The sequence below is a fragment of the Aedes aegypti genome, chromosome 2 (genome assembly GCF_002204515.2).
Source record: "Aedes aegypti strain LVP_AGWG chromosome 2, AaegL5.0 Primary Assembly, whole genome shotgun sequence".
Taxonomy (NCBI): Eukaryota; Metazoa; Arthropoda; class Insecta; order Diptera; family Culicidae; genus Aedes; species Aedes aegypti.
Genome location: NC_035108.1, coordinates 245,192,126 through 245,211,509, shown reverse-complemented (window position 1 = coordinate 245,211,509; position 19,384 = coordinate 245,192,126). Strand labels below are relative to the sequence as shown.

General features: G+C 39.6%; 1 protein-coding gene and 1 long non-coding RNA gene across 3 annotated transcripts in view; both read left to right on the top strand.

Moving 5' to 3' along the window:
* The window catches only part of LOC5575449 (E3 ubiquitin-protein ligase TRIM9), a 540,877-nt gene that overhangs the window by 417,610 nt on the left and 103,883 nt on the right, over positions 1–19,384 (top strand). The gene's annotated exons all lie outside the window — the stretch shown is intronic.
* LOC110676511 lies at positions 14,338–15,833 on the top strand. The gene is made up of 2 exons (XR_002500468.1): positions 14,338–14,780; positions 15,467–15,833. It is a non-coding gene; the product is annotated as an uncharacterized LOC110676511 (long non-coding RNA).

The window sequence follows — 19,384 nt, the reverse complement described above, 5'->3', positions numbered from 1 at the left end:
AAAGTTAAAAGGTTTGTAGCTGAATTCAAAATAAATTTTATATATGCTATTCAAGTAAGAGACTTTCATGCCAAATATAAAAAAAATCGATTGGAAAGTTATGGCTATTTGGACTTTTTAGCATGGGAATTGTAAAGTTTGGTCGAACTTCAATTGAATAGAATGAATTTAAAAGAAATCTCTTTCGATTTTTTATGTAAGAGCGTGACTAGCCATATCACAAGGTGGCTTTGATGTGTATTAGTTTTTGAATAAATGTTTGAAAAATATGTTTGAAAGCGAGCAATTGCGCTTAAGCCTAGACTCATCAGCCAGGGCAAAAGGTGGTTGGTTTGATTTAGTACAGAAACTACCATTTAGATAGAACTGCATTCAAGAAATTTGGAAAAAAAAAAATTATCATTTTTAGCTGACATCTCTAAAGGTCACATGGTGTGGTAAATCGAAATATAGACCGATCGATCTGAAAATATGAGGAATTGTTATTCAATACTAAAGAAATCAAGAAAATATACGCGAAGGATTTTTCATATTTCATTTTTCTGACTTTTGGTCAGCTTGCGACCACTGTGCATCGGTGGAGCAAAAGTTCGTAGGACAATCATAAGACAATTTCGAATTCGTCATAACTGAAAGCGTATACATATTTCGACACAAGTTTGTTCAGCAAAATTGTAGTCAATATGCTAAATGTCTTCTGTGTGGCATTTATTCATTTTAAACTGTTAAAGATTTTCTGGAACTTTTCATTATTCCACTCAGGTCGAAATTTCGCCCCACGTTACTCTATAGAAATGTGCGCGTGGATCATAATATCAATTAGAGAGGAGGTACTTAACAGTTTTTCCCCCCGGCGATGGTGGCAGCGACAAGCAGCATTAAGAGTGCCACATGTGTTTCTTGTTTAGGCCACGCTCCGGACCAAGTTCTTCGCTAGACGAGTGCTTAATACTTCTGGATTGGAGGATTTATGCGGGACTCCGTGAGTGATGGTGAAGTTCTCTGCTCTTCTATGTTAGTCACCACCCTCATTAAATCGTTGAGTTTTTTTTTCTCAACTCTATCTTGTGTTATGCGCGATGAGGCTCATAAAAGATGTAAGGAAACAAAATTGCATTCAAGCGTTCATCTCCTCGTCTAATTCATGCATTTCGTGTACCTCTGCGTAAACATCTCCGAATCGAAAACCGGGTGGCAAGCGACGAGTAGTCCTTCTTTTCTTGTCGAACGATGACGACGACGACGACGGTGCATTGCATTAATTTTTCGGGAAACCAATGTTTGTACAACTTAAAGAGATGTAAAGGGAAGAAAAATGAGCTTATGGATGAGAAATAGGCTAACCATAAAGGCGAAAGAGGATTTAATAATATGTAAACACAGAAGCAGCTCAAACACGTGCTCTTTGCTCTTGCATCGTTTCGTCGTTTTCGGTTTCTTTTGGCTCGTGCCAAAGCAAGTGGGAACACTAATGTCATCATGCCATATAAATTTTAGATTTGTATATTTCACTATATATCAAAGTTTGAAAATTTGATTTTTGAAAAAAAAAACTTATCGCGCCTGAAATATTGCAACTACTTTGGATTCCTATAATTACAACTACAGGCTGTCCACCAACTACGTTTAATAATGACGGATTTTTTTTTCCTACCTTTTGAACCTTTTAACTTTGAATGGATTTACCTTTGAAAAATCCTATGCCAATATTGCCGCAGATAATTTAAGCTTCTTTCCTTTAAATCAGAGCGTTATTGAATCATCATAAAATTAACGTTCAACGCTCCGTCATCATAATCATCGTCATCATCGAAATTTCAAAAACAGTTTCTCTGCACAAAACTTAAATTTTTAAGATGAAAATGTGTTCATTGTGTTTCGGTTGGAGAATAGAATGCAGTGAACACATTTTCCTGTAAATTATCCTAATTTCGAAAGAAACAACTGCTTTTGAAAACTTCGAAATCAATGACGGATCCTGCCCCCTTCATAATTATCAACCCCTCTACCGGAAGGTTCATATTTTACCGCTAAAACAATATTCAAATCGCTTTAACTTTTTTGTTTGTCGATATTTTTCGCAAGCTCTCAAAAAACTCTTCTAGTTTCAGAATATGTGTCGATATTGATAATTGGTCATCTGGATCCGCAGATATTCCAAAACTCCTTGGGGTACCAACGCGTAGCCATAACCCACGTAAATATCTCAGGCTACAAAATTTTTATCGTATTCGTATATTCACTCCTCGGAATGGTACTTTATTGCGAGTGTCACGTCACCCCCTGCAATACTATTTGAACTATAACTAATTGTTTATCCTAACCATTTATAAAAACTGGTTTGCTTTTCGGGACTTTGGACGACTTCCCCACAACAATCTTAAAGATATTTTGGTGAACTTCCAAGTTGGAGAGGTATCTTTAAGATTGTTGTGGGGAAGTCGTCCAAAGTCCTGAATAGCAATTTCGAAACCTTCTTTTGTGTGCATCAACTTCACATCATTCACCATCTGTATTGCCTCTTCGATTGTCCTAAAGCTGCCGCAATCAAGGAGCACCATTATGTTGACGACTACCTGGAAAGCTTTAGGACAATCGAAGAGTCAATACAGGTGGTGAATGATGTGAAGTTGGTGCACTCAAAAGGAGGTTTCGAAATTCAAAACTTTCTGTTGAACGAAAATGAAGTTTTAAAGCAAACTGGAGAGGGCGAGCAAAGCTCGTCCAAAGATTTTCCTCTTACCCGTGCTGAATCAGTAGAATCCGTTCTGGGCCTACAATGGATCCCAGAGGACGATGTCTTCACATACACGTTTGACATGCGCGGTGACTTACAGCCTATTTTGCACGATGATCATATCCCAACGAAGCGCGAAGTCTTGAAAGTGGTCATGAGTCTCTTCGATCCTTTGGGATTCGTCTCATTCTTTTTAGTATACGGCAAAGTGCTAATGCAAGACATCTGGGCCTCGGGAATCAATTGGGATGAGCATATCAGCGAGCATCTCTACGTCCGATGGCGACAATGGGTTACTTATTTCCCCCGACTGGACACCTTGCGAATACCTCGCTGTTATTTCAGTTATCCGTTCCCTACAAACTTCGATCGACTGGAGCTTCATGTGTTTGTTGATGCTAGCGACTTTGCTTACGCCTGCGTGGCTTACTATCGGCTGGAAACGGAGAATGGCGTCCAAATATCGCTAATCTGCTCCAAGTCTAAGGTAGCACCGCCCAAAGTGCTATTTGTCCTTCGATTGGAGTTGAAGGCGGTGGTTCTCGGAGTTCGGATGATAGAATCCATCGAAGGTTACTACACTTACGCTATTAGTTCGTGGCAGTCCGTATCGGCGAAATTCTCACCGTAACCGACGTAAAAGAATGGAGATGGGTCCCGTCCGGGATGAATACTGCTGACCTTGCTACCAAGTAGCCAGATTTAATCTACGGTAATCCTTGGTTTAACGGGCCGTCGTTTCTGTACCAATCGCAAGAATTTTGGCCTCAACAAACACATCCCAGACAACCAGAAGTCGCATAGCAGTATCCGAGTCATCGATAATTTACGTCGCAAGCGGAATGGTTCAGCGCTACAAATGGGTGTATTCAACCGAGACGTGCTAAGTTGTGCTGAAGTGGCCCTCTGGAAGATAGCACAGGCCGAAACTTATCCTGAGGAAATCGCTGTTCTGTTGGAAACTCAAGGGAGCTCTGATGGACGTCATCGTCGTGGCGCTAAATCCAGTCCGATATACAAAAACTAGCTAACCTACCTGATCAAGGACTGGTATCACCGTCGTTTCTGCCATGCCAATCGAGAAAAGGTCACCAATGAAATGCGGCAACGCTTTGAAATTTGCTAAACTACGTTCTCTGGTGTCAAAGGTGGCGAGGAACTGCATGATGTGTCGAATAAAGCAAGCTCTACCAAGTGCAGTGTTTGGATTTCGATCAAAATAAGCCGATCGAACCATATTCGGAAAGTGTTACAGTTCGTGAACCATAACAGTTCGTGGCACATCGCATTCGGAGAGCCCTATGAATGTAAACATTCACTCTCTCGTTTGGTACGTGGCACGAGAGCGTTCACGAGCAGCAACTCTCACCCCTTTGGTTGCCAACATACCACAGAAAATAAAAAATATTCGCCTCTGTTTCTTGATCAGAATGAGTGTGGGTCAGCGAATGTTACAAGTGTTGACACACAGTGATCGGCGCCAAACAGTGGGTGGTGTGTGTCTGTTTTGTTTTCATTCATGGTTCGCAATCTTCAACGAACGTTAAATGTCATGCATGTTGTATGATTGCAGGCGGATAAATGGGCTGAAATTATGGCTCGTGTGTCAATGATCGTCAAAACCTGACCAAGTGCCCCAACAATGGCGCCACTACCTGCAGCCCGACTTCAGCCTTTCTTCCGACCATTCACATTTGTTGGTGTGGATTACTTCGGACCAATATTGGTTAAAGTAGGAAGAAGCTGCGTAAAACGATGGGTAGCCTGGTTTACTTGTCGAACCGTTCGCGCAGTTCACTTGGAGGTAGTCCACAGCCTGTCCACCGAGTCCTGCATTATGGCAGTGCGACGGTTCATAGCACGCCGTGGGGTTTGGCTGAGTTCTACTCGGACAATGGAACTTGTTTCCAAGGTGCGAGTAAGGAATTTAGAAGGGAAATGGAAAATCGCAACAAGAATCTAGCTACAGCGTTCACGACTGCTAAAACACGCTGGTGCTTCAATCCACCGTCTGCCCCACACATCGGAGGTGTTTGGGAACGCCTCGTGCGTTCCGTTACGGTAGCCATAGCAGAAGCCTCACGTAAACCGGACGACGAAGTCTTCGAGACGATTTTACTCCAGGCCGAGGCTTTAATAAACACTCGACCACATACGTACATTCCACTTGAACCAGCAGACGAAGAAGCCCTAACACCCAACCATTTTCTCTTGGGAACTTCAAACGAAGATAAGTTGCCACCGACCGAACCTGTTGATTCATCAGTGATACTGCGAAGTAGCTGGAGACTGGCACAGGCCGTTACACAACGATTTTGGGCACGCTGGGTAAAATAATATTTGCCAGTGATCACGCGTAGGTCCAAGTGGTTCAATGATGTTCAATATATAAATGGAGATTTGGTGTTGGTAGTAGGTGGGACATCGAAGGATCAGAGGACTCGAGGACGAGTGGAGGCGGTGATCTGGCATTCATCGACGACCAGCAGTGAACCTAAGAAGGAAGTCCCAGATGAACAGGAAGTTACTAAAGTCCACGGGAGGGAGAATGATAGCCGTAGCCCAGATAGCCGTAGCGGTAAACGCGCAGCTTTTCAGCATGACCATGCTGAGGGTCGTGGGTTCGAATCCCACTGGTCAAGGATCTTTTCGTAAAAAAATTTTTCTCGACTCCCAGGGCATAGAGTATCATCGTACCTGTCATACGATACACACATGCAAAAATGGTCTATCGGCAAAGAAAGCTCTCAGTTAATAACTGTGGAAGTGCACATAAGAACACTAAGCTGAGAAACAGGCTTTGTCCCAGTTGGGACTTTACGCCAGAAAGAAGAAGAAGGATGGATGTCACGTCACGCCCCTGCAACAGTTCAACTGTGGGCGATGAATACTGTGGACACCACAGCGGCCGATTGTTTCGACCATACAGTGACTGTAGGTCTGATGGTAGCTATCTTAAAGAAGCATAGGAGAATGAGATAAGGATGAAAACAATGACTAATAGATTTAGTGTACACAATCCAATTTCACTTGTATTTCTTATCCTAACGTAAAGTTGATTAAAATACTAGTGAATTCATCTAAATTAGGCTTAATACTTTTTGAACTATAACTTATTGTTTATCCTAACCATTCATAAAAACTGGTTTGCTATTCAGGACTTTGGACGACTTCCCCACAACACCGAGTATGTTGTGAAAAAATGAAGCACTTTGGTGCAGCCGTCTTTGAGTAATGAGCATTTATGTTTCTTGAACCACACTGGACAAATAAAAACCTTGAAATCTCCAAAAAAAACCTCATATCGTAATTTTCAGATTTCTCCAAGAATACTAAACCGATTTGTATGATTTTTTTCTTTTCATTACCTGGCATTGTATACTAAACATTTTTTTTTTTTGATAAATTGACCAAAAACAAAATGGCCGCCAAAGATATTTTAATATGAAGAATGCCGGTCCCCAAGGAACAGCGGAATGTCTTCAAAACTGGATCACTCACGATTAATGTTGACATGGATTCTTAAACGAGAAGAGTTTTTTGAGGTCTTGTGAAAAAATGGTACCTACAAAAATATCGAGAAACAAAAAAGTTATCGCGATTTGAATATTTTTTGAGCGGTAAAAAATGAAGCTGCCTGTAGAGGGATTAATGATAATGATTAATCAAAAGGCCAATCATTAAATACTAAAAAGTTAATCAATAATCACTAATTCTGTTAGTAAAATGATTTGTGATGTTTTTCACACGTTGGTGCATTTTCGCGAGTTGTTTATTTCACATATAAATTTTTTTATATATCTTGAAGACTATTTTTCTTGAAAAATAGAATTCGGGGAATCAGAAACTAAGATTTCAGAGAAAGCTCCACGCTGGTTCAGAACGTGATTTCAGACGTGTAACGTGATTTCAGGGTGGTGTCTTCTGAAGAGTTGGAGGGTATCTCATAATCTTTATTTTGAAATAACAGTATAAGGGATCTATCCACCTAGCAGTGCACTGCGAAAATATTTTTTTTTTCTATTTTTGCTCAAATCGAGTAGCTGTCTTCAACAAAGTTGTAGATAATGATAATTGAAGTTTTATCTTTTCAGACCCCAACTTCGTACAAACATTTGTTCAAGAGCTACAGAACATTTTGTATAAAGTATCCTTAAATCGGATTTTTTAGAATAACTTTTTTAAAATGATTCTAGCAAAAAAGTGTTTTCCAGAAAGTTGTCAACAATAGGAAAACCATTATTTTTCTCGAAGCTTTCTATCTCATCTAATTTTTAAAAGTTATCAACGATTTGAGTCAAAAAATGACCACTTTTTGTCTCAAAATATCACGGAAAGCGACAAAACGCGGCATATCAAACAATTTCCATCTGAAAGAAACTCTTTTAGAGTAACGATCACACATTATTTCATTTTGTTCCGTCGTTTTCCAATACTAATTACGAACTAATCTTTAGGTGCCTCTTTATTGCATTTTATACAAAATGCTCTGTAACTCGTGATGTTTGTACAAAGTTGGTGTTTGAAGAGAAAAATCTGCAATTATAATTATCTGCAACTTTACTGAAGACAGCTACTCAATTTGAGCAAAAATAGAAAAATATTTTCGCACTGCACTGCTAGGTGGATTTATATTTCTATTTCAAAATAAAGATTATGAGATACCCTCCAACTCTTCGAAGACACCACCCATTTAAAATCACGTTTAGTCATCGAAAACTCTGGACCAGTATGCTACGCGATGATTTTTCAAGATAAGCAACATTTTAGTGTTCAAAGGTATTTGCTCGCCTTACTAGTGATTTCCAGTTTTTTTTTTGCGAAAGTGAAGTGTTAAAGTTCAATTAGTAGTTTTTTTCTGAAATTAAATTGTAAAAATTAAAAATCCGTAAAGTGATCACGATTTGGGTCGCCAGGACCTCTTCCACTGCGTACAGCCAGCGTGAACAAATTCTTCAACAACTTGAAACACATCCCCATCAAACACTACCTCAGCACCTACCCCAGACAACCAAAATGTACGTATCACCTGGAGGCTTTGTATGTGCAAAATTTCACTTATAAAATGTCATGAAAAGGCCTTCTACGTAAAAAAATGGAGGCGTGTGATGAATAATAGCATACAATGCGAGAGTGTATATTTTCTACTGAACTAACCTGTGATCTTATGCGACTTATCCTATGATAACAAATGTTGATTTGACAGCTGCTACGAATTGATTCGACTTACTTTGCACGAGTGTACGGGACGAAACAAAATGTACACATGAACTCAGAAAAATAGCGTTTTATGCAAGGAAACACATCAATCTGACGATTTTATCCACAATGTTTTGCGGGTTTGATGTAGTTTGCATGAATAAACGAGTTATTACGTGAACTTCCATGCGACTTCTGGTTGTCTGGGACACCACCATGCCTGACTCTATCTCTACCTGCAACCATGTACTTTGTTGTGGTAGAATTAATGGTCAGGCCTATCCTCGCTGTCTCCCTCTTCAGAGGCACGAAGGCCTCTTCCACTGACCTGCGAACGATTCCAATTAGGTCTATATCGTCCGCAAAGCCAAGGAGCATGTGCGACCTTGTGCTAATAGTTCCATTTCTCTGCACGCCAGATCTCCTAATAGCACCCTCGAGTGCAAAGTTGAACAGTTAATTCGAAAGTGCGTTTCCCTGCTTCAAACCGTCTAACGTCACGAACGAGGTTGACGCCTCGTCTACGATCCGAACACTTGATTTCGAACCATCCAGCGTAGCACGTATCAGCCTAATTAGTTTCGCCGGAAATCCATGTTCAAACATTATCTGCCACAGCTCATTTCTTTTCACTCCGTCTTGAAATCTATAATCAGATGGTGAGTCAGCAAGTTGTACTCCCGGAATTTATTTAGGATCATTCGCAAGCTAAACATCTGGTCCGTTGTTGAACGACCCTCACTAAAACGCCGACGAAGGACTCCTCGAGTGGTCTCAGTCTGCTAAAAAGGATGCGTGACAGAATTTTGCACGCCGAATTCAGCAGGGTAATTCCTCTGTAATTGGCACACTCCAGTCTGTGGCCTTTCTTGTAGATTGGACGTACGAGGCCATCCAACCAGCCGTTGGGTAATTTTTCGTCCTCCCATACCTTCAGAAGTACTCGGTGGATCGATTGGTAAAGCTGCTCACTTCCGTGCTTGAGAAGGTCGACCGGGGTCTTGTCCTTCCCAGCAGCCTTACAGTTCTTCATTTAGCCTTTGCTGATAGCCTTTTTAACCTCTCCTATGGTCGGCGGGTTCACAGTTTGGTCGTTATCATCAATGTTCATCCTGTTCCTTGCTACATTTCTATTTTCACCGTTCAACAATTGCTGAAAGTGCTCCTTCCATCTGGCAGCCATTGCCTTCTCCATGGCGGGCACTGGTACGGTATTGTGCCGCGCACCATTGACCGTTGCATAGAATCTCCGCATATCATTTCGGTTCATGCTTTCTTGAGCTTCAGCTACCACACTTTCTTCGTGCTGACTTTCCTTTCTGCGGTGGATTCGCTTTTCTTTGGCTCTCGCTGCCCTGTACCGCTCTCTGCCGGGTACCGGCCACAAGCATACGGCTTCTGGCGACATTTTTCATGTCTGTCACTCTCTGGCACTCTACATTGAACCAGTCGTTGACCAGTGCCAATCACTTCCCGCGCCATTGATGTCACAGCTTCGTGGATAGGGCCCACAGGCTGTCGACCTCTCCAGCAACGTTGATTCTTCCCAACTGCTCGTATAGCTGCTGGCGGTACTGTGCAGCTACTGTTACCCCATCAGTTGACAATCGTTGTATATTGAAGCGCAGCGTTCTGTTTGTTGTGAAACTCGTCACGCTGGATAACCGCGCCCGAATTTTAGCTACAACGAGATAATGAACCGAGCCGATATTAGGGCATCTAATGGTCCTGAAATCTATGACATCTGAGAAATGTCGCCCATCAACCAGCATGTGGTCTATTTGGGAACAGGCTTCGTCACTCGAGTGTCGCCAGTGCGGATATTCTGCTGATCGCCATTCCTGTAACAGCAGCGAAGGTTACTAGCCGCAGGTCATTATCATTGGTAACGGAATGGAGGCTTTCCGTTCCAATGACGGATCAGATGAAATCTTCTGTCCCGATCTGCGCATTTGCGTCGCCGATGACTATCTTGACATCTTGTTTTGGGCACTATCCGTAGGCCTTATCCAGGCTCTTATAGAACTCATCCTTCATGCCATCGTGCTTACCGTTCGTTCGCGTATATGTATATGCTGATCAGGCTGTAGTTGATGAACTTGCCCTTCATTCTCAACACACAGATTCGGTCGCTTATCGGTTTCCACCGAATAATTTGCTTCATCTGCTTCCCAATCACTATGAAGCCAACTCCACGTTCTGCTCTGTCGCCACCGCTGTAGTAGATGTGGTACTTGAATGAAGTGTTGGCTATGGGGTCCACCGATCGGAATTCGCGTGCTCCGGTTCTCGGCCAGCGTATTTCCTGGATAGCTGCCACGTTCACGCCGACATTCCTCAGTTCACGAGCCAGGAGCCCAACATGCGCGGGTTCATTCAAAGTTCTCACGTTCCAAGATCCAACTTTCCAATCGTTGCCGGGTCTGTTGCCGTAAAATAATCCGTTTGCTCTACTTTTGCCTTTCTTGGTTGGTGAAGAGTCTTAGATAGGCCACCTAACCATGGTTGCGCTACCTAAATCGTGCTAGAGGGGCTGCCTCCTCGATGCTGACACGATACAGCATTGTCCATTTGTTCTTTACATGATGACCACGGACTGACTTTTGAATAGTGCCTAAAGCGAAATAATAAGTTTTGTTACTAATGATGCATAAATGCCATTTATGCGATTAACGTTGTACAAACCATTATAAATGTTAGAACTTACATAGAAATGATGATATGAATGGTTTAGCGATATTCATTTATTCTCTGAATTTATTTTTGCTGTTTTTAAAAGTTAAAAATGTTGAAAAAAAAATCAAAAAGCCCTAAATTAAAAAAGTACACATTTGTGCAGCTAAATTCTTCACGATCCTTTAGTTTACATCTCAAAGCATTGAGCGTTTTGCACCTTATTAGACTACTGTGCAGAAAATATTTGCACAGTGAAGACATTTGCACACATACACTTACATTACAGTTTGACGGCTGCTTTGATGCTAACTTTTTCAAATTTGTTTTGATTTTGTGCGAACGATAAGCGTAACATAATTGACTTATCAACCGGTGAACTAAATTCACTTGGTTTAAGAATGCAAACCGAATATTGCCAGAAACACCGCAGGAAGAATGCTCCAGTACCCAGAGAATTTATACCTCTAGATGACGAATTCAGTTAGTTCCTCAATCCTCAACGTGGAGTACTTGGATGAATCGATAGACAACGACGAAGATGAAGTTGCTGAGGGTTTATTTCATATCGCTGAAAATGCCATTTTTGACACCCACCCAACCCTTTTGCAACACTTTTTGTATGGGTATTCTCCTAAAAATGAATGTGATTTAATAGCTTGAGGACACACACCAACCCCCTTAAGCGTTATGAAATTTGTGAACGGGCCTCTGAAAGTGCTTTCGCTAGTCGGAATACTTAATCGCTAATCGATTATTTCCTGAATCTGGCCACGGGAAACGAATCTGATTCCAAAGACGACAATAAAGCTCATTGGGGAGTTTCTCAAGCTTCCCAATGATCTTTACGATTGCTGGCTATTAGTTGCCGTTCGTGATTTCAAGGACCATTCGTCGAGAGATGAAGTCTGTTGATGGGATGTAGCTGGCAATACGGTGGATTTTTTTAACACCGATACTGGTTGCTTTCAAATAAATATAACGATGAAGAAGCTATGATGCAATCTATTTGACTGCTTTGAATTGTTTTGAAACGTCATGAATAGCTTTCAAAGCATACGCCTGCTGATGCTTGTGAGTGTGCAAATTGTATCTAGCACATGAACAATTTCATTAGAATCTAAAAATTCGTGAAATGATCTACCCTTGGAAATCAATTTTAACCTGGGACAAAAAAGTATGGGATGTGTAAAGTTTTGATATAAAATCAAATATATTTTTATCAGTGCACTCACCGCACTCCGACCTAGAGTACGATTTTTTTATTTCATTTTTTTTTCTTAGATAGCTTTTTGAATACGCTTTCGGGCAATGTATAGAGATCTGTATAAAATATTACGATTATGCAGTATATTGTATATAATGTGTACCTTGTGTTAGCACTGAAATCTTCATTTTTCTTAAAAACTCTAACTTTGACATACTACTGTATCAATTAAAATATAAAAAATCTTGCCCTGATATTCCAGGTATAACTTATTAGAAGTTTTTACAATGGAATAATGTACAAGGAAAACCTATCAGAACAAGTCATTTTTTCGATTATTGGCCACCTGATCGCCCATAATGCATGCGCTAGCGGTGTTGTCAAATCGTACACTTCAGGTTAATTATCAAAACTACAAGTGTGAAAGACTTGCTGTAAGAGCTGGTGTTCCTTGAGGCAGAGTTTTGGGATCAATGTTATACAATATGTTCACATCTGACTCACTCAGGAATGTCAAAAATCTTTCTTTACGGATGACACAGGCCTCTCCGCCAAAGCAAGAATCGTGCATGTCATCTCTAGTAGATTGCAAAAAAGTTGGATTATTTTTCCGTGCTTCCAAAATAGAAGATTTTTATTAACGCTTCCAAAACGTAACTAATAACATTGTATTCTAAAACCTAAGGCATACATGTTGTCACTTCAGGTGAATTCAACCGCCAAAAAGTCAGACCTTCTGTTTTCAACTGATGGCACAAATCTTCCAATTGGCAGGAACGTGCCTCTGGAGCCGGCCTTCTGACCCTTTTATTCATATTCCATAGAATTTTATGTGACGTCACCCTTCACTGGGAAAAACGATTGTGCTACTTTTCCCCGAATGTCGTTTCCCCGAATGTCGGTTCCCCGAATGCCAGTTCCCCGAATGACCCGTTTCCCCGAATGCCATTTCCCCGAATGACCCGTTTCCCCGAAAAGTGTAGCAGTTCAAATAGGTGCTATAATAGTTTTCAGTGGCAGGATGGTGAATTAGGAAGAACGATAAGCAAACAAAAGAAGGAGGCATTTAATCATTCTCGACTAAAAATATGTTGCCAAAAATGCCGAGGATGGTAAAACTCGTAAGAACCGCCAATCAAATAAAGAAGGGTGCATATTAGATGACCAGTACGTTCACCCTCCTGAAATGTATAAAGTTATGACAAATATGAGTGCCAAAAACTTTTCGGGGAAGTGGGCTATTCGGGGAAACGGGATAATCGGGGAACTGGCATTCGGGGAACTGACGTTCGGGGAAACGACATTCGGGGAACCGACATTCGGGGAAAAGTAGCACAACCGGGAAAAACAGTTAATCATGAAATTATTTACTTCAGAACAACCCACCTACGAATACCGATCATGCTCATTCCACTCGTGTCTCGCTTGTCAGGCAGACGCCTTAAGTGACCCAGATTGTAATCATTGGCATGATTACTCGAAGTAGTATTTGTATCACAATGATATCCCCTCTATCTTTCCGAGTCCATGAATGTAAATGGAGACCTGGCGCTATCGCAATTATTTGCCGTGTCCACTAGGGTGGATCAAAATATCATGTTTGTTCCATAACGCTCAATCGATTCTAGGTGATTGTGAGTGTCCTTCCAAAATATCAGCTGATTTTGATAAAAATTGAGACTGCACAAGCATTTTAAAATTTATATGGGATTACTATCGAAAAAAAACAATTTATTCAATCGGATATAGCGAAAGGCCGTTTTTGAACTGGAAGTTTTAGTAATAATCAATTGGTTTTCGTTTGAATGAAAAAACGTTGGCAATAATAATTGAACTGTTCTGCGGACACTAAGAATCTTCAATAGAATCGAATGAGCGATGTGGAGCAAATTCGATTTCCACTCTAGTATCCACGTATTGTACCGAGACGAGCGCCACCGCCGTCCTTGCTGCATTTCGATTCCAGGCGTTATAATAACGATCATCACCGGCGAGTATGAAATTGCTTCGTGATTTCGTGGCCGCCAGCTGATGACCGTATTTCGACCGTGTAGGAGGCGCGCGCTTTCGTTTCACCGTTCGGAGTCAGGACAGGAAATCGAGCCATTGTTGAAGTTGTATTTGGGTCAGCTGTAATTAATGGTGGTCCTTCCTTTTTATTGTGCTACGCTAACCAAATTACTTTTGTTCAAATTAGTCATCGAGATATGCCACAATTTCTTCCGAATCGAGGGGGAGCCACGGGTAACTTATGACCGAGTGTATGGAGCAGGCAAACAGTCTTCAAAGAAAGGAAATCATTTTTGTGCTCCTTCGTTAGCTCTCTCGGAATGACTCTTATCGCTGTTGCCATTTTGTATATCGTTGAACTTTTAATGGGCAAACTTTTCGGTTGCTTTTATCAGGAAATAATATTTTTCTTGCAAACTATTAAATTGCTTCCGCCTGCTCAAACAGAAACGAGAGGTGTTTGGGTTGAAAGCGTTGCGAGTAATTGAAAAATGGGTTCCGCTAAAGAATAGAATAATAACGAGGTGCAAAAAGGAGAAAGCAAATCGCCAACTTGTCACAGTCAGTCAGATTAGCTTTGAGCAAACTGTTCTTCTAGAAGATCTAGCTCAACGCATTCATATCTGTGAGTGAGTGATTATTTGCCATGCAAAATAAATCAACGATTCGCTTCAAAGGCACGGGCAAATGTCAAGGCTAAGTAACAGCAAACATTTCACCACCCATCTAAGGCCAACAATCACCCATCGTCATGCAGGGCTATGATTTATGGTTTCTCATTCAACCGTCACGAATAAACTTTTTGCCACCACAAGACGACGGCCACCACCAGCATGAGTGTCAATTCGTATAGCAGGGTCCCAGCTAGCAGAAGAAGTTCATTATCGTCCATCCATCCATTCAGTCAGCCGCATCCATATGGATCTGCCCGCCTACATGATGTGGAATCTCGAGGTACGGCTCTGTCGCGAACAGTCAGTAGGGTTCTGTGCCATTCAGATTGTGCACCCGGAACATTTATGCGCAATTGACCATGCATCAGTGAGCGACGCCGCAAAATTGCACGCGATATGAGTTTGCATAAGTCTCAATCAAAAACCCATTTCGCCAGAACGCGACTACTGATGGTTCAAGGATAAAAACGTGCATGCCAAATCAAATATGGAATATTAATACAGAAAAAATGTAACGGGTACAACATAGATCAACTCATCAGAAATACAAGTTGAACATATTTATTCTACTCTACTCGAATTTACTCTACTCTATTCTACTCTACACTAATCTACTCTAATCTACTCGAATCTACTCTACTCTCTTCTCTAATCAAATCTTCTCTACTCTACTCTACTCTACTCTAATCTAATATACTCTACTCTATTCTGCTCTACTCTACTCTACTCTACTCTACTCTACTCTACTCTACTGTACTCTACCCTACTCTACTTTACTCTACTCCAATATGCTCTACTCTACTATACTCTCAACCTAACCTTATCTTGTGCTTTATTCAACTTATTAATTTTTTACAAAAAGTTTTTGTTATTTTCAAGTTGCATTTTTCTGGCTGCCTAGCTACTAGTCTGACTTCATTCGGATCTGATTTGAATTTAATTTTTTGACAAATCGCTCCCAACCAGTGCGTCTCCTTATTCCCGTCCGCTTGAACGTCCATCGGTTGCATCGTCCAGCGTCGACAGAACGGACAGAAATGGCAAACAAACGGACACATATTGGATTTCTGTTGCGGATGGATCTTATGCGTCGTCGTGCAGTGCGTGATGTCTGCAATGAAGGTTGAATGTGTGACATTCGATTACATTTTTTATTCGGAATACATTCATCGAACAATGTTGCAACATGCAGATTGGGAAATACATTTTTTTTTTTTGCATGCGTGACAAAGTTTGTGAGAATCATACAGATAGGAACAATACAAATTCGCTATTTGACAGTAGAACAAATAAGAAAAATCTCGAAATACAGTGAAATTTGTCATTAGGAGAATTATCACTTAACTTTGTGTTTTTGAGGAGTACCGTTTTGATTCATATCACGGACAGCTTCAAATTCCGGACACTCTACTTTGTATGGAAAACATTTCACTCGAAATGTTTCAATTTTTGCCGTTCAAAAGTTCTCACTTTCGAGGCTCGTTTTATTAAGCATTTTCCATAGATATCTATGAATATTGATAATGTCCAATTACCTTAGGTGTCTCTCGAGTAGTTTGAGGATTTCAATTGATGATTTAACCTTTCTATTTATGTTTTTTTGACCTGTCCGGAATTCGGATCGAAGTGTCCGGAATTTAAGGCAAAATTGATGGAGCGTCCGTAATAAAAATCATGATAAGTTCACACATTTCTATTTATTTAAAATTATTCATGTTACGGAAACAAAATCTTTACTCACCATTGAACAATTAAGTGTTTTGTAGGTTCGATAACGTAGAGGAATCATACGGAATCGTTTATTTTACATGCTTTTTGATGAGTTATACTTCAATGACGCCTAGTTATATGAATCAAAAAGGTAATTTTTTCGCCAAGCAAAAGTTTGGGGTCACTAGGGCTTACTTAAATACGATAAATTCCGTTAATACTGCCATACCGATTACACGGTGTTCCAAAACCGTTATTAAAGCAATAAAAATCCAAGAGTTTGAAACCTGCCATTCGAATCATATAATATTCAAGCATCTTTTTCGTGAATTTTGAAATATTCTAACGAGGTTACCGAAAGTTACCGTGATTTGAAAGTTTTGAGCTATTTTTGAAGGCATACATACAAATATTCCCCCAATGGTGCATCATTATTCATTTGTAAACCAGCCAAGTAACCATCAGCTTTGCATTAATCATTTAAAACATGTGGTATTCAAGCATCTTCTCTGTAAATTTGAAATTACAGTAATTTGAATATTTACCGTTATTTCTACGAAGTAGAAACTTATTTATACAGCTTTGTTATATTAACGTACATAATTTACAAATAAAAATGTCCATATGATTGACACTCGGCATCCACAACCTAAAGTAGTCAAGCATACTCGCAGTTAGTTTGAGAAAACTTTATCGAAAGCCAGCATAACTGGAATGTATTGAAGTTTTTGACCTGTCTTTAAGATTTGTTTTTCAATCGTCTAAAATAGTGTTTTGGATTGATGTTGCATGACTCGCATCATGCAAATTCTTTGAATGGTTCGTCGTCAGAGGTGTCGTCATATTGTACATTTCAAGTCCAGTCAAGTTTTGTACATTTGAAAGGATGATTTTTATCTTATTTTATTCATTATGTTGTTGGCTTATGTTTGGTGAGAGGTGTAATCAGAGAAAATGATGCGATGATCTCTAGGATTCTTGTAATTAAGCGTTTTTTATCAAGACGAATGCTGTAATATAACCCCTTCCCATTTTCCAAACTACCAGTGATCTGTCGTGCAAGTGCAGAGGACCCTAATGGCTTCCTCAAAGAAAACAGCACGTACACTTTTCTTCCATAACCCAATGAACATATGATTGAAAAAAAAATTAAGTTATGTCTAAAGTGCTGTGAAAATTTCATTCAAATCGGTTCACAAACAATTGAAATCTGATCCGTAAATGAGTTGTAAATGTTTTGTCCAATACTGTATAAGTAAAACTGCATTTTATCGCTGACGAATTATAACTTTTGACCGCAATCTCAGTTTTGGGACCAAATTATATGGGGCTCCAGGTATTCCTTTAGGAAAACCTCCAGAGTTTCCTTTAAAAATTCCTCTCGAAACATATCTCGAGACTCCTCCAGAGATTTGTCCAGGAATTCATTTGGAGATCGCTCTAGCGGTTCTGATAGGGCTCCAGGATATCCTTCAGCAATTCCAATATCATCTAAGAATTATTCCAGGAATTTTTGCCGGGATATTTCTACAGAGATTCCTTTACTTAGAGATTTGGCAAGAAATCCTAGCAGGAATGTCTCCAATAATTCGTTCATATATTTCTCCTATGAAATCTTTAATGAGATTCTTATAGGATTTTTAAAGCGATTTCTCCTGGTATTCCTTCAGAGATTCCTCTACACTCTTATTAAATTTCATGTAAATTCAAAAATTAAAAAAAAAATTAAAATTGTCTAAATCATTATTTTTCCATTAAAACCGTTATAGGAGGTTTGACTGTATTGTTCAAGCCATTCCATATTCACCAAAAACTAAATATGAAGTAGTTCAATGACAACATAACAATATATCTAATATTGCCGAATAGTTTTATGCCTTTTACAATAATGCACGGTAATAGGAACCATATATATTGAAAAGGGTCCATTCACCGTGCATTTGGGTTTCGACTGGAACAAATCGAAAAAAATCTAATTTGTATAAAATCTTATCGCTCATACGATGAAATACATCTTACTTATAGTATCCACAGTGAAAACTTGTTGAAATTTAAAAAAAATTCATAGGGGGAGATCCCCCAGTACCGGACACTTAAGCCACTAAATTCATAATTCGAAAAATATTGGTTACATGTGCTCGTGTTACCCATTTATGATCAATATTATCATTTTTATAGTGTACAAAAACAAATTTGATAATATAAATATGAATTTTGACATTGCATTTTGATGATGTATTTCAGAACCAAATTGATCGATCTTGAAAGGTGGCACCCAATACCGGACACGATCCGGAAATGCCTCGAATAATGTGAATTTGAATATCATTGAATGTGTTTACTATAGGAATAGTACATAATTGCCAATTCAATGCATTTGCAACATTTACAAGAACAATTTGAGTTTTTCTTAGTTTGCAAGATGTCCATCAAAAACCTCTTTCATATATGATCAAAAATAGCACATTTTACGATGTTGTTCTGAATGTTCATTCTTCTTAATTTTATTACATGTTCGATACCAGGATCGACGAAATCCATGAAAAATGAAAGTATTCTGAGACACTGGTGCAATAATTACAAAGATATCATATAACAAATCAAGCTGTCCGAAACTGGGGGACAGGAAGCGTTCAACCAAAATTGTAATTTGTCCATATTTAGTTCAATTTTGGTACAAAATACATTCATACTATCAAATAAGGATTAGATTCGAACATGCTTGCGTGATTCAAATTATTTTTTCATATCTTAAATAATTACTAAATAGGCTCAAAATTAAGGCAAAACGTCAAATTTTTAAAAATTTTCAAACATTTTATTTTTTTTAAAAAGGCATGCATATTTCAAGGATGTGTTATTCTACGCAAACATTAGTCTCCATAATAGCTTCCTTTTTTACTAATACACCATCTTAATTGTACCATGATTTCTCAATTTTTCGACTTTGTCCGGTATTGGGTGCTGTCCGGCACTGGGGGACCTCCCCCTACTCAAACGTTTTTCGCTGTTTTCGTTGTAATTTTGTGTTATTTTCTAGGTCATTTTTCAGGTCGATAAACAATAAAACTTTTGAAACAATCACCGAGAATCGACTTGTGCACTCCCATAGTATGTATTACATGCGAAAAGAGTATTGAATTTATCCTTAAAAAGCGTATTGAAGGACTTAAG